Below are 17,500 nucleotides of genomic sequence, written 5' to 3'. Positions count from 1 at the left end.
CGGCATTGAAAGTGTTAATGTATCGTGTCATTTCAATGTGGAATTAAGGAATATCAAAATAAAAGCACACATTGTTGAACTTGATCATGCATATTTATTAGAAAGTTGTATTACAGCACTATGTTATCAATACACATTTATAAAACAAGGCATATTTAGCCAAAATATGTTGCCAGAACATAAAAAAATATATATATATATTTAAAAAAAATTATATGCCAATGCGCAATCCCACTGTCACCTCCCCACGACCCCACTTTTGAGAACCGCTGTATTAGACTATATCTGTGTGATGGCCCAGCAAAAGGGTCTAAGAGGGTAGGAAGCAGACTCAAGAGGCAAAGTTGAGGTCCAAAAGTGAACGTTTATTAGCAAAAAGGTGAATATCTTTTTTCTTAAAAAATGTGACAAAAAGAAATACTAAGATAACTTCAACTCATATTCAAATAAAAATAACAGCATTCTATAGGGAGGTGTAGTCTGACGTCACTTTAGTTTCCCACGCGGTCCACCCGTATAGGGATTTTTCATTGGGAAAATGTATTATCGCCGGCTATTGTAATAATTCTGCCTCATGAACATTGGCAAGCTTTCCATTTTTTCACAAACTGAGTTCCCTTCTATCATGCACTAACATTATTGTTTAAGCATTTTTGGTTGAAATAAAATGACTTCAAATGTTGTTTAATTTGTCCTTACGAAAACGTAAACATTCTTATTGTGCTACTTTTACGATTAATTGTGAATTGTTTCATGTTGAGCTATAGATTGTGGATGGATACACACAGAAAGGTACACCATGCCAATGTTCATGCTTTATTTGTTTTAAACGAGACGATTTAGAAATGTGTCCATTGGAAATACATTGCAATTTCAAGCGAGGTGGACCATACGGGAAACCATAATAACGTAACCACTACACCTCCCTATAGCAGCATGCCTGAGCCTCCCTTCTCAACTGACAGAAACCAACTGGTTATATAGACCCATAAGTTCTAGCCCAATTATCTCTGTAGACACCATTCTCTCTGCAGGGGTGCACCTCATTGACACCTAGGTACAGGTAAGTATTTCACATTGGACTTTCTTCCTTGGCTGTACATCACACAACAGTAAAGTCAACGTTTTAATATAAGGTCCGCTCTTTGCTTTCAAATACAGCATATGCTTGGAATCATAATTCCCCCTCTACTTCACCCATGCCAACACTGATGATGTCACCACACCACACACATAAGATACAGAACAAAGAAAACTTTACGAACACATTAACTTAGATTCTAAGTCTTAGAACATTCTGTAGCAAAAAGGGCAATAAAGGAGTAACTCAAATGGAAACGATACTTGTCTGTCTTTCTTATTCACACTGAAATGTGATGATGGCGATTGTAACACAACAAAATGCTAAACACAAACAGACCCAGGGTAATTATGTGTCGTGGACGGTGTTGCAGTGTGGCAATGAATGAAACAGGTAACTTACTAAACCAACATGTTAAAGTATACCAGTATATTGTGGACTAAATTATATATGCTAAGAGTTAACTTTAAGTTTATTTAGGATCCCCATTAGTTGTTACCTCAGTAACAACTACTCTCCCTGGGGTCATATGTGTTAGATGTAATGGCAGTTTGTTCCAGTTTGACATATCTCTATGCATTACAGTTTTCTTTAATGAATTAGTTTTGGGTAGTGGACGCGTGAATCTTTCCATAGCTGCATCTCTGGTATTATAAACATGTTGATCTTTAGTATGTATCATTTGTGTATAAACATATAGGCACTCTCAAGGTACAGATATTTCTACCAAAGAGGATGATGCTACAAGCCAGTCTGTCTTCCACTCTCCACCATGACAGCCTGGCATGCATCCCTTCCACACTGTCCCTCATTGAACAGTGAAGGGCCAGGCGGGCAGCTCTGTTCTGAGTCAGTTGGATCTTGTTAAGCTCTTGTTTTGAGGCACTAGACCAGACTGCTGGACAGTCAAGGTGGGATAAATCTATGGATTGTATTACTTGTACCATTGTCATTTCTGTTAAGAAATAGGCACACCTTCTAATGATTGAAATGCCTCTGCTCAAGAGTGAGAGTGTTCCAATGACAAAAATGGTGTGGTCTCACCCATTTTCCCAATCCTATAGGACTTTTATAGGATTCCAAGATAAATGATCCATTATGAATCCTATTCGACTTTCCATCATGTTTTGAAACCAATCCTATAGTGTTCTGATTGGACTTTTCTCCTAGGATTCCAGTAAAAATAAATATTCCTTTAAGAATCCTATTGGACTTTCTGTTATGTTTTAACATCACCCAGACAAGCTAATGGTTTATTGTTTATTGTTTAAAACCTGTTAAGCCTGTAGGTCCCCCAATTGGGGGACCCTGCTTTTCTTTATCATAAATCGATCAATAGAGACCGTATTAGATCCCCAATTATCATATCATGGGGTATCATTGGAAAGCCACACTCATTGGCTACAACCCTGTCCAAATATCTTTGAGATCGCCAAATGATTGACGGAGCTAGAGCCTCCGGAGGTCGGGGTGGTAATGTGTACTTTGGTGCAAGGCTCACATATCGGCATGTAACTCAAGAACCGCTGAACGGATTCTGTCACCTGAAAGGGCAATTGACAGGCAACAAATAGGGCTATAATTCGATCTATATATTGTATTAAAAGAAATACACACCGAGCCGCTAGAAGTCAGCAAAGTGGCACGTCGCGAATCGTCCTCATGAGGGCCCACATGTGGGCCCTTGGATGTTAAGAGGTAATGTTTTTATTTAAAAAATTATTTGCCAAGAGTAAAGACCATAACCCTATCAAAACAGCAGTCAAAGTGTATATTTTCATTTTTACCAATGTTTTGTAAGATTTACCGAAAATAAGAATTTATTGGAAATCTCTTTTATCGTAAAACCATGAGGAAATGACTAAATCCAGATTTAACCTTGCCATTGGAAAGAGGAGCCTTTTCCCTATCCATAGATGCATGATTTGGCCATAATAAGGTCAAGGTCAAGTTCAAGGTCAAATATGAATTTATAATTTAAATAGATTATCATTTATTACTGTATCTACAAATCCTTCTGTTTAATCATCTTCCCTTTATTCATTTGCTTAGATTTTTTGTACACTTGATCTCAATAAGGTGGTGAATGAGCTCAATGAGCAAGCTTGGTTTGCTCACAATTGTAACATAGTGTTATTCACCGGCACAGATGCAAAAAAATATCATCATTTATATTCTCCTTTTTTCATTACAATTTACTCAAGCCTAGTAACAGACACAATATTTCTGACACTGGGAATACATACCCCCAGGTCCCTAGATGTTCCTAGATACCAAGAACATGCAAATTTACCTTGTAGAAGTGGAGCAATCTTGACCATTTACTTAGGCATGTACCTTTAGGTGAAATTTCTGAAAATAGGGCTACAGCTTAACAGGTTAAAAGGATCCCCATTAGCTGCCACCTAAGTGGCGAGCTAGTCTTCCTGGGGTCCACACAGAAAGACAACACAAAACACAAAACATAACAATACATGAGATACATATGACAATCACAATTCACTTAACACGTTGAGTGCCGACGACGTGTATTGTCGTCTTATCATGCCCCCCGTTGACATGAATTGTCCTTTGATTTTTTTATTAGCGATCTGAATTCATATTTCATCAACCGAGTCTCCTGTTGGTACAGCAGACCCTCTAGGAGCTCAGATGGGAAAATACCGCCCCCTATCGTCTATCCCTGTGTAACTGCAGCCCATTCGATTATACTGCTGGATCCCTGTGGGGGGAGCCAACTGGCTCCATTATGCTGGCGAGCCGTCTGATGATGAGGGAAGTGATCGCGAGTTGGAAAGCAGCATGGAATATATATTTACAGCAGCCAATAATCAATCAATAAACGCGATCGATATTTGGAATGGCGATCAGGAATTGGAATAATCTTTTTGGAGAACATCTGAACTCCCCTCTCGGATTTAAATCCGCCCTAAAAACATGGCTCAGCAGCAACTCAAATTGGTCTTAAAGGGGAACTATTTTACTATTTCTTTCACTATTTGGGCACTTTTACACAATTTCATTGTTTTGTATTTCTAATCAAGTCCTCAAAAACAGCATTTTTCTACCTCAAGATCTCGAGCCGTTTTGAGGCTGGGCTCCAACCACTGTGTGCAGCTCATCATGTACCTGATGCCACACAGCCACATTATCATGCAGCGGTGTCTCTCTGACATCACAAATCATCACATTTTCAGATGACTCAGTTCAGTGAGGGTGAATATTGTGAGAGGAGAATGGGAAGAATGCGCCAATATGAGAATTAGAGACATAGATCATATTAATATAAGTTCACATAGCTAGGAAACAATGCTAAACACTCAAAAAGGCCATTTATAAGATAGTTCCCCTTTAATATGTTTTTTATCTCTTTTATCATAACTTTTATCATGAGTTGCTTTTAAGGGTTTGCGGATTTTCTTTTAACATTAGTTGACTGTATGAGTTGTCAGGTTAGGTGTGTTTATACTAATTGTTAGGATGTGTCCTGTCTAGTGTACATGTCCATTTGTGTTTTTGTGCCTTTTTATGTTCCATGTATGGACCACAATGGAAACAAGCCTTGGCTTTATTGTGTTTTATCCATTTTTGACCAGCGTGTTGACACTGTTATTGTTTTGTCTTCTAAAATGTTTTGTCCTACGATTGTGTCAAAATAAAGCATTCAATCAATCAATAATCTAAGGTAAGGAGTCTATGTTACCAGTTTTAGGATAATCAGAGCTGTATTCACTGAGATATCAGCATGTGCCGTGTGTGTATGTGTGTGTGTGTGTGTGTGTGTGTGTGTGTGTGTGTGTGTGTGTGTGTGTGTGTGTGATGTTGAGGAAATGAGAGAATCGATTTCTCAGCTCGCTTCTATAGCGTGCATAAGTACACATATACTATCGATAATCTAGCGTTTATTTGAAAACGATTCATAAATAGGCCGACAAATGACAACGTGTCTAGTGTATTCGAGAATATTCCAATAAATGCCGTTTATGGGGGAATCTTTCAATTTTCCGGAAATTTTCTAGAGAACGATAGCTTTTCGAAATGCTATAAAAAGGATATGAACCGATTAAAAAACAATCCGTTTTGACAATGTTGACTGCAAACAAGTCATTGATAAGCGACGGGCAGATTAGACACATAGCCATAATTTAAAACATAGATTATGCGTTTTTAGCGCTAACATTGAAGTGGATGATGGCATTCAAGGGGGTAAAAAGGAAAACAAGGCCGGCATTGATAGTGTTAATTAACAATGATAATCTAAAAACAGTAAAACATTGTAGACATCTTTATAAACATCAGAATATTTTCAGAAAAGGTTATTACATTCATGGGTAGACATGAATATTTTCAGAAAAGGTTATTACATTCATGAGTAAATATTTAATTATTACATTCCTACAGTAGGTATTTCCACTCCCAAACGTGAACAGTATTTGCTCACATATTTAAGTAGTGCATTCTTAGGTGGTCCTTGAAAGACACTTTGCTATTCAATTTACTTCAGTGGGCAGTTATTCCAATGATTGATGGCATGATAAACAACCGTCCTCTTTAAAGCATTTGATTTTGGACGTGGTAACATAATCTGTCCATCATCGGTTTGCTAATGGTTTGCTCACAATGGGGATGGAGAGAAGTAATCATGGAACACTTTTGTACTGGAATTAAATAAATCTAATAAGACTTTTGAAATTCTATGAAATTCTATTGGGAAAAACAAGAAATCCGAGAGGACCTTTTGACTAGGGCTATGAACAAAACAAAAACAAAACAATAAACAAGGACACACGGCATCATAGCAAAGTATACTAGTCTTCGATAACTGAATTACTGACTGAGTAAGTTATTGACGTTGCTGGTCATAGAGGTGCTTCACATCTAACAATACATAAATAAATAGAAAATACAATAAAGAAAAAAACGACATAATACAAAAAAGAGTATTGATTGCACCCTGGTTGGATCCCCCCCCCCCTCTTTTTCCACCCCCTGAAGCATGCCTGGAGTATGAAGTCATAAAAAGCTCTTTGTGTGCATGGAGGAATGATCTCTAATACATGTGTGGAGTGGAGGCTTTGCAGAGAGAGAGCGAGGGAGCGAGAGAGAGAGAGAGCTAGAGAGAGAGAGAGAGAGAGAGGGTGAGAGAGAGAGAGAGAGAGAGAGAGAGAGGGTGAGAGAGAGCTAGAGAGAGAGGGCAAGAAAGAGAGAGAGCTAGAGAGAGAGATAACTAGAAAGAGAGAGAGCTAGAGAGAAAGAGAGAGCTAGAGAGAGAGAGGGCGAGAGAGCGAGAGAGAGAGCTAGAGAGAGAGAGGGCAAGATAGAGAGAGCTAGAGAGAGAGAGAGAGAGATAGCTAGAGAGAGAGAGCTAGAGAGAGAGGGAGAGAGAGAGAGCTAGAGAGAGAGAGAGCTAGAGAGAGAGAGATAGCTAGAGAGAGATAGCTAGAGATAGAGGGAGAGAGAGAGCTAGAGAGAGAGGGAGAGAGCGAGAGAGAGAGAGAAAGAGAGAGAGCGTGTGAGAGAGCTAGAGAGAGAGCGCATGAGAGAGAGAGAGCTAGAGAGAGAGAGAGAGGGTGAGAAAGAGAGAGGGTGAGAGAGAGCTAGAGAGAGAGAGGGCGACAGAGAGAGCTAGAGAGAGAGATAGCTAGCTAGAGAGAGAGAGAGCTAGAGAGAAAGAGAGAGCTAGAGAGAGAGAGGGCGAGAGAGCGAGAGAGAGAGATATAGAGAGAGAGGGTGAGATAGAGAGAGCTAGAGAGAGAGAGAGCTAGAGAAAGAGATAATGATTGTAAAAATCTCAGGAAGAAATTAGGAACCTATCAAACCAAAAACACAGAGACCCAGACAACCAGAACACACGTCTCCAATACAGTGAAACACTGAAACATTACAAAAACACAGTCAGAAAAAAAGGGACCAACGTGTTAGAAACCAGCACAAGATATAGAGGAATCCATAAAAACAAACAACTTCTGGGAAAACTGGAACAAACTAAACAAAGTACACCACGAGGAGCTACCCATCCAAAATGGAGATGTATGGGTAAACCACTTCTCCAATCTCTTTAGCCCAATACAAAATAATGAACAGCAAAAACACATACAAGATGAACTACAAAGCCTGGAGTCAACCATAAAAGACTACCAGAACCCGCTAGACTCCCCTATTACACTACAAGAACTACAGGACAAAATAAAATCACTCAAAACCAAGAAGGCCTGCGGAGCGGATGGTATCCTAAATGAAATGATCATATTCACAGACTCCAAATTCCAATTGGCTATACTAAAACTCCTTAACATTGTCCTTAGCTCCGGGATCTTCCCCAATATCTGGAACCAAGGACTCATAACACCGCTCCACAAAAAGGGAGACAAATCTGACCCAAACAATTACCATGGGATCTGTGTCAACAGCAACCTTGGAAAAATCCTCTGTATGATCATTAACCACAGACTCATACATTTCCTCACAAACAACGATACCTTGAGCAAATCACAGATTGGCTTCCTACCAAATCACCGTACAACAGACCACATTCTCACCCTCAGCACCCTAATCAACAACCAAATAAATAAAAATAAAAACAAAGTATACTCCTGTTTCGTTGACTTCCAAAAAGCATTTGACTCAATTTGGCACAAGGGTCTGCTGTACAAACTGTTAGATAGTGGCATTGGAGGAAAAAACTACAACCTCATAAAGTCAATGTATACCAACAACACATGTGCTGTGAGGATTTAGGAAAAACACACAGACTTCTTCCCTCAACACTGCAGGGTTAGACAGGGGTGCAGTTTGAGTCCAACCCTCTTCAACATATACATAAATGAACTGGCAAAAACATTGGAACAAACTGCAGCACCTGGCATCCCCCTAGCAAACACAGAAGTCATATGCCTACTGTTTGCAGATGACCTGCTGCTGCTGTCCCCAACAAAAGAAGGGCTACAACAGCACCTTGACCTTCTGCACAAATTCTCTCAGACATGGGCACTGACAGTAAACCTAAACAAAACTAAAATTATGATATTTCAAAAAAGGCCCAGCCTACAACAACAAAAACACAAATTCCTCCTAGACACAATTTCCCTAGAAACCACAAAAAACTACACCTATCTCGGCCTAAACATCAGTGCTACAGGGAACTTCAACCAAGCTGTAAACGACCTGAGAGACAAAGCAAGAAGGGCTTTTTATGCCATAAAAAGGAACATCAAGTTAGACATTCCAATCAAAATCTGGCTCAAAATATTAGACTCCGTCATAGAACCGATTTCCCTATATGGTTGTGAAGTCTGGGGCCCACTTGCAAACCAAGACTTCACCAAATGGGACAAACACCCAATTGAGACTCTGCATGCAGAATTTTGCAAATCCATTCTCCGCACCCAACGGAAAACACCAAATAATGCATGCAGAGAAGAACTAGGAAGATACCCACTAATCATCAAAATTCAAAAAAGAGCACTCAAATTTCACAATCACCTTAAAGAAAGCGATCCAGACACACTCCACAACATAGCCCTCACCCACAGAGAGACCCTCGATAGATGCCCACTCAGCCAGATGGTTCTGGGACTCTGCTCACAAACACAAGCAGAGCCATCAGACAGAAACCACACTGGACTAAATCAAATTATAAGAAAACAAAAAGAAAACTATCTGACACATTGGAAAGAAACAACCCAAAACCAGAGCAAATTGAAATGCTATTTGGCCCTAAACAGAGAGTACACAGTGGCAGAATACCTGAGCACTGTGACTGACCCAATACTAAGAAGATCCTTGACTAGGTACAGACTCAGCGAGCACAGCCTAGCCATCGAGAAAGGCCGCCATAGGCAGACCTGCATGGCTCCCAAGCGAAGACAGACTAGTTCAAGTTCAAGTTCAAGTTCTTTAATAGTTGTCATACAGAAGTACAGAATACTTTCATACAAAATGCTTCTTACTGTTACGCTCCAGAGACTGTGCTAGACATGCACCCACTGCACGCAAGATGAGGTGGAAACCGAGCTCCACTTCTTAACAACCTGCCCACTATACCAAGACATCAGAGACATATACTTCCCACAAATTGCAAACACCCAAAGAGACTTTGAAAACATGGACAATAACTCAAAACTCCCATACCTACTGGGAGAAATACAAGAATGTGCAAACACAGCAGCCAGATTTGTGAGCTGCTGTGACAAGAAAAGGACATCCAATGGAATACAACCACCATAAAGACTGTACAAGAAATTCCTTATGTAATGTACTGATTTCTTTTGTTTTATCTGTTTGATTGTTTTGTTTTGTTTTGTTTGGCTTTGGCAATGTAAAACGTATGTTTCCCATGTCAATAAAGCCCATTTGAATTGAATTGAATTGAATTGAGAGAGAGAGAGAGAGAGAGAGAGAGAGAGAGAGAGAGAGAGAGAGAGAGGAGGGAGAGAGAGAGCTGAGAGAGAGAGAGAGAGAGAGAGAGAGAGAGAGAGAGAGAGAGAGAGAGAGAGAGAGAGAGAGAGAGCCAGAGAGAGAGGGAGAGAGAGAGAGCTAGAGAGAGAGGGAGAGGAGAGAGAGAGAGAGAGAGAGAGAGAGAGAGAGAGAGAGAGAGAGAGAGAGAGAGAGAGAGAGAGAGAGAGAGAGAGAGAGAGAGAAAGAAAGAGAGAGAGAGAGCGTGTGAGAGAGCTAGAGAGAGAGCGCGCAAGCGCGAGAGAGAGAGCTAGAGAGAGAGAGAGAGCTAGAGAGAGAGAGAGCTTAAGTAAATTCAACAAAGGTTTACTTCCTTCTCATGCTCCCCTTGGATTTCACTGGCGTACGTGTCAGATGATCTGTTGAACAGAAAAGGAAATCATAAAAGACAGAAGAAAGTAGAAACACTGTGAGTGATTTTCTAACAAACGTTACCTGCTGTGGCCTGCACTGTCAAGCCTTTTATTGAGGTATAGCGTTTCAGCTGCTGCCCCAGCATTGAATCTAGGCATAGTATAGCATTTCTTTGTAGCGTTTCTTGCTACTGTACTACGATAGGTTTGCCTTGACCTATCTCAAAACCCACCCTCTTTTCTTGGATCTGTTGCACAGTAGTGATTGGAGGATCAAGAAAAGAGGGTGGGGTTTATCAATTTCGGATGCCTCCCTGTTTCTTTTGTGGGAAAATGTAATATGTAAAATGAGGGCATAAAAGGAGTAAAAAAAAAAAGGGAAAAAGAAAGAAAATAACATCTACCGTCTACCATCCATTAACTCATTGACCGCTGGGAATTAGACGGGGCCCGTTCTAGCACTGCCACGCTTTAAAAGATAGGAGTGCCTCACCTTGTTTGTAGAGCTATAACTATATTCTATATTATAGCTATGGATACAATACTATGGCCCATTTGACACCACCTATCTATCGTTCAATATGTGAAAAAGAATAAATGTTTCCATCCATATGTTCCCGTGTTATACCGTGGTGAATATAAGTATCGTTATAGCGTGGTCTGGGGTAATTCCCAAAAGGCTGAGTAATAGGCTTATACGTCAATTCTACTATAAGCGTCGCCGTTTCTTGCCTGTACATGCTATTATTCCCAAATCAAATCTATATCATAGGTATTATGTTCCATCATGAATGCATGAAAGGGGGGGGGGGGTCGTTTCTGATTATTTGATTTCCAGTAACGGCATTCGTATTGAACACTAAAAATGCTCACCTGTGATCGGGAGTATTCCAAGACTAATATTCCAATTGTTTGATCGCCATCTGGTACATCCGATGTCCATTTGGTCCACGGCATAACCCGCCACAACATATGGAACCGGGAGAACCGCTCCATTTGCCCCACAAAGAAAAGTGAGCCCGGTGACATTAACCGTTGCACAGGCCAAGATACAAGGTTCAAAGGGTGCTCGATACCGCCGCCTAGCTGGATGCTGCCGGTTTTGCACTTTGGCGATCTCAGACTCATTCCCTATGATAACACGAGGTGAATAATGAATAAAAATATCGAACGATCAAATAACGTATATATACGTGGTTGGCGTTCAACAGATGTCGGCAAAACACGTATATAAACGTTGTTGGCGGGGATTGAGGTAACAACAAATCTTCACTATGTCCACTAATTGCACTATTTTACTCTGTCTATTCTATCCTACTCTTTTTATTATTGTCTATTTTTAAAACGGAATCAAACCATAAACAAGGTGGCCTGTTGGGATGTTAGATCCTAATGTGAAAAACTGTGATTTCTATATGTCTGCACTTTATATGCCAATTTTCCTTATTTTTTCTTTTGTGAAGCACTTTGAACTGCAGTTTCTGTATGAAAGGTGCTAGACAAATTAAGTTTTATTATTATTATTAAAGTGAGAATGTTCAATAAAGGTATTGTTTTTTCATCCCTGTTGACTTTTAGTCAAAACCGTCACCGCCATTGCCCCCCCCCCCCCCCCCCCCCCCCCCCACCATATGTATGTCACAAGCAGAGCCCCTAGCGGGAGGGCCACGGCGAGGAAGAGCGTCACAACAATGGGGACATTCAGGCCCCCTTGACAGGAAAGGATGAGAAAGTGTCCGCTGAAAAGTGCTTGACATGTGCCGTTAGCAGTTTTCCTCCCCCCCCCCCCCCCCCTCTGTCAGGGACCCCCTCAGCTGCCATCACAGGAGAGGTTATCTCTGCGACGCGCTAGTAAACAGTACGACCTCCTGACCCCTGGCGGACGGCCACCCTCAGGCACCAAACATTCCTCCCATGCTGCGCTACTATTACCCTCGCCTCGAGGGGGCGCTCACTGTGTTTCAGTGTGTGTGTGTGTGTGTGTGTGTGTGTGTGTGTGTGTGTGTGTGTGTGTGTGTGTGTGTGTGTGTGTGTGTGTGTGTGTGTGTGTGTGTGTGTGTGTGTGTGTGTGTGTGTGTGTGTCTGAGCGGTTGAAGGAGGACAAAGGTTTACCATGAAGATTTATGTGGGCATAGTGTAAAATGTATATTAAAGAGGGTGCGAGCACAAATCAAGTGGTTTCTTACCGGGTGCACCGTCGGTCAGGATCTTATACCGCAAAATAAATAGCCAGCGCTCGCAGAAATGCCCTTTAGGTGCTTTTATTGAGCGTGGGCAGCGATCCAACACGACACACTGTACGTGCTTCAGCCACCAGCCTTCCACGGTGTTATACTGGACAGGAGCGGACATGCCTCTTATATAGAGGACTGCAGGTCAGGCAACTTACATTCACGACCAGTAGTTAAAACAATTGCATGTTAAATTGGCAAATAAAATGTGCAGATATTCATTCAATCTTTATTTTGACTTAGAAATCGAGGGGCAACCTGCTGTGGCTTGCTTCCACCTCGTCACCTCCCGTGGAGACTAATCAGGTGCAATGTGAAACAGCTGCGCCCGTCCTGAGACAGAGACACCTGCTGTTAAAGTGTTAAAGTGTCTACCCACTGGGGACTTCTCATCATGACCTACTGAGTTAAAGTGTCTAGCCACTGGGGACTTCTCATCATGACCTACTGAGTTAAAGTGTCTAGCCACTGGGGACTTCTCATCGTGACCTACTGAGTTAAAGTGTCTAGTCACTGGGGACTTCTCATCATGACCTACTGAGTTAAAGTGTCTAGCCACTGGGACTTCTCATCATGACCTGCTGAGTTAAAGTGTCTAGTCACTGGGGACTTCTCATCGTGACCTACTGAGTTAAAGTGTCTAGCCACTGGGGACTTCTCATTGTGACCTACTGAGTTAAAGTGTCTACCCACTGGGGACTTCTCATCATGACCTACTGAGTTAAAGTGTCTAGCCACTGTGGACTTCTCATCATGACCTACTGAGTTAAAGTGTCTAGCCACTGGGGACTTCTCATCATGACCTACTGAGTTAAAGTGTCTAGCCACTGGGGACTTCTCATCATGACCTACTGAGTTAAAGTGTCTACCCACTGGGGACTTCTCATCGTGACCTACTGAGTTAAAGTGTCTAGCCACTGGGCACTTCTCATCATGACCTACTGAGTTAAAGTGTCTACCCACTGGGGACTTCTCATCATGACCTACTGAGTTAAAGTGTCTAGCCACTGGGGACTTCTCATCATGACCTACTGAGTTAAAGTGTCTAGCCACTGGGGACTTCTCATCATGACCTACTGAGTTAAAGTGTCTAGCCACTGGGGACTTCTCATCATGACCTACTGAGTTAAAGTGTCTAGCCACTGGGGACTTCTCATCATGACCTACTGAGTTAAAGTGTCTACCCACTGGGGACTTCTCATCGTGACCTACTGAGTTAAAGTGTCTAGCCACTGGGGACTTCTCATCATGACCTACTGAGTTAAAGTGTCTAGCCACTGGGGCACTTCTCATCATGACCTACTGAGTTAAGGTGTCTAGCCACTGGGGACTTCTCATCATGACCTACGGAGTTAAAGTGTCTAGCCACTGGGGACTTCTCATCGTGACCTACTGAGTTAAAGTGTCTAGCCACTGGGGACTTCTCATCGTGACCTACTGAGTTAAAGTGTCTAGCCACTGGGGACTTCTCATCATGACCTGCTGAGTTAAAGTGTCTAGCCACTGGGGACATCTCACCGTGACCTACTGAGTTAAAGTGTCTAGCCACTGGGGACTTCTCATCATGACCTACTGAGTTAAAGTGTCTAGCCACTGGGGACATCTCACCGTGACCTACTGAGTTAAAGTGTCTAGCCACTGGGGACTTCTCATTGTGACCTACTGAGTTAAAGTGTCTAGCCACTGGGGACTTCTCATCATGACCTACTGAGTTAAAGTGTCTAGCCACTGGGGACTTCTCATCATGACCTACTGAGTTAAAGTGTCTAGCCACTGGGGACTTCTCATCATGACCTACTGAGTTAAAGTGTCTAGCCACTGTGGACTTCTCATCATGACCTACTGAGTTAAAGTGTCTAGCCACTGGGGACTTCTCATCATGACCTACTGAGTTAAAGTGTCTAGCCACTGGGGACTTCTCATCATGACCTACTGAGTTAAAGTGTCTAGCCACTGGGGACTTCTCATCATGACCTACCGAGTTAAAGTGTCTAGCCACTGGGGACTTCTCATCATGACCTACTGAGTTAAAGTGTCTAGCCACTGGGGACTTCTCATCATGACCTGCTGAGTTAAAGTGTCTAGTCACTGGGGACTTCTCATCATGACCTACTGAGTTAAAGTGTCTAGCCACTGGGGACTTCTCATCATGACCTACTGAGTTAAAGTGTCTAGCCACTGGGGACTTCTCATCATGACCTACTGAGTTAAAGTGTCTACCCACTGGGGACTTCTCATCACGACCTACTGAGTTAAAGTGTCTAGCCACTGGGGACTTCTCATCATGACCCACTGAGTTAAAGTGTCTAGCCACTGGGGACTTCTCATCATGACCCACTGAGTTAAAGTGTCTAGCCACTGGGGACTTCTCATCATGACCTACTGAGTTAAAGTGTCTAGCCACTGGGGACTTCTCATCATGACCTACTGAGTTAAAGTGTCTACCCACTGGGGACTTCTCATCATGACCTACTGAGTTAAAGTGTCTAGCCACTGGGGACTTCTCATCATGACCCACTGAGTTAAAGTGTCTAGCCACTGGGGACTTCTCATCATGACCTACTGAGTTAAAGTGTCTACCCACTGGGGACTTCTCATCATGACCCACTGAGTTAAAGTGTCTAGCCACTGGTGACTTCTCATCACGACCTACGGAGTTAAAGTGTCTAGCCACTGGGGACTTCTCATCATGACCTACTGAGTTAAAGTGTCTAGCCACTGGGGACTTCTCATCATGACCTGCTGAGTTAAAGTGTCTAGCCACTGGGGACTTCTCATCATGACCTGCTGAGTTAAAGTGTCTAGCCACTGGGGACTTCTCATCATGACCTACTGAGTTAAAGTGTCTAGCCACTGGGGACTTCTCATCATGACCTACTGAGTTAAAGTGTCTAGCCACTGGGGACTTCTCATCGTGACCTACGGAGTTAAAGTGTCTAGCCACTGGGGACTTCTCATCGTGACCTACTGAGTTAAAGTGTCTAGCCACTGGGGACTTCTCATCATGACCTACTGAGTTAAAGTGTCTAGCCACTGGGGACTTCTCATCATGACCTACGGAGTTAAAGTGTCTAGCCACTGGGGACTTCTCATCATGACCTATGGAGTTAAAGTGTCTAGTCACTGGGGACTTCTCATCATGACCTACGGAGTTAAAGTGTCTAGCCACTGGGGACTTCTCATCATGACCTACTGAGTTAAAGTGTCTAGCCACTGGGGACTTCTCATCATGACCTACTGAGTTAAAGTGTCTACCCACTGGGGACTTCTCATCGTGACCTACTGAGTTAAAGTGTCTAGCCACTGGGCACTTCTCATCATGACCTACTGAGTTAAAGTGTCTACCCACTGGGGACTTCTCATCATGACCTACTGAGTTAAAGTGTCTAGCCACTGGGGACTTCTCATCATGACCTACTGAGTTAAAGTGTCTAGCCACTGGGGACTTCTCATCATGACCTACTGAGTTAAAGTGTCTAGCCACTGGGGACTTCTCATCATGACCTACTGAGTTAAAGTGTCTAGCCACTGGGGACTTCTCATCATGACCTACTGAGTTAAAGTGTCTACCCACTGGGGACTTCTCATCGTGACCTACTGAGTTAAAGTGTCTAGCCACTGGGGACTTCTCATCATGACCTACTGAGTTAAAGTGTCTAGCCACTGGGCACTTCTCATCATGACCTACTGAGTTAAAGTGTCTACCCACTGGGGACTTCTCATCATGACCTACTGAGTTAAAGTGTCTAGCCACTGGGGACTTCTCATCATGACCTACTGAGTTAAAGTGTCTAGCCACTGGGGACTTCTCATCATGACCTACTGAGTTAAAGTGTCTAGTCACTGGGGACTTCTCATCATGGTTTCTAATATTACTTTTATGTTCAGACATCCAGATTTTCAGCACTCTTTTCGTTTTACACACGTAAAATAACCCACATGGGCATTTTAATAGATAGATTACATTCTCTTGCCTCCGTGTGGATGTACAATATAATTTCCTCTAATCATAGCATTACAATGGATACAACATTAGAACGTTAGAACATGGGAAATGACCTGTCTGCAGATTGGATAAGGAGGAGTTGTGGGCGTACATAACGGCTTTTACTAAAGTATCTCTTAAGTTTCTAGCACATTTATGTACAAAGATAGAAGGATTCTTAAAAATGTGACCTACACCCAGATCACTGGAAAAAGTTTGCCAATGTTTCTTCACAGACCTTTTAATCTCACATAGGTCAGAATGTAGTGGCCAATACAATATTGGCCTCAACAGAGGAGGTTTAGGGGCCAGTAAGCCTGTTTCCACATTTCTCATGTGTCATTGAGAACTCATCATAACCATTTAGCACTGAAACGTTTACATATGTCTGAGGCAGGGCTGGACTGGGGAAATCATTCAGGCCAGAAAATTATAGTGCGAAATATAGCCCCAGTCAGGCCCCCTTTTAAGCGGGGGGTCTGGGGGTCCCCCACCAGGAAGATTTTTGTTACAAAGACTTAATTTCCTGCATTCTGGTGCAGGAATTTTTGAATTTGTACCCTTTAAATGCCAGTGTTTGTGATGGCATCACAAATTATTGTTAAAAAAACACAAACAAATTTTTTCCCTTCAATATATCAAATGCAAAGGGGATTTTTCTGGGGGGGGGGGGGGGTGGGGTTATTACAGGCTAGCATATGTCAATGATTAGCAACAACACTGATTTTTTGGTCCCCACTCCCTTTGTGTGTGTGTGTGTGTGTGTGTTTGTGTGGATGTGTGTGTGTGTGTGTGTGTGTGTGTGTGTGTGTGTGTGTGTGTGTGTGTGTGTGTGTGTGTGTGTGTGTGTGTGTGAGTGAGTGAGTGAGTGAGTGAGTGAGTGAGTGAGTGAGTGAGTGAGTGAGTGAGTGAGTGAGTGAGTGAGTGAGTGAGTGAGTGAGTGAGTGAGTGAGTGAGTGCGTGCGTGCGTGCGTGAGTGAGTGAGTGAGTGAGTGAGTGAGTGAGTGAGTGAGTGAGTGAGTGAGTGAGTGAGTGAGTGAGTGAGTGAGAGAGAGAGAGAGAGAGAGAGAGAGAGAGAGAGAGAGAGAGAGAGAGAGAGAGAGAGAGAGAGAGAGAGAGAGAGAGAGAGAGAGAGAGAGAGATAGTTCTCTGCTTCTAAGTTCAGTGGCCTGACTGCGGACAAAAAAAGGTTATAATTATAATTAAAAAAAAATTATTTACAATTTTTTTTATCTGTGCAGGCCAGGCCACCGGGAAAACTCACGGTGCTCCGATGGCCAGTCCAGGCCTGGTCTGAGGCCTGTTTCTCAAAAGTGTAATCAATATTACAAATTCTCTTAACTCTCAGTAATTGACTATAGGGTAATCCCCTCATGTAACATGTATATTCACATTC

The sequence above is a fragment of the Notolepis coatsorum genome (genome assembly GCF_963971535.1).
Source record: "Notolepis coatsorum genome assembly, chromosome: 2".
Lineage (NCBI taxonomy): Eukaryota > Metazoa > Chordata > Actinopteri > Aulopiformes > Paralepididae > Notolepis > Notolepis coatsorum.
Note: the sequence above shows the minus strand (reverse complement) of the source record.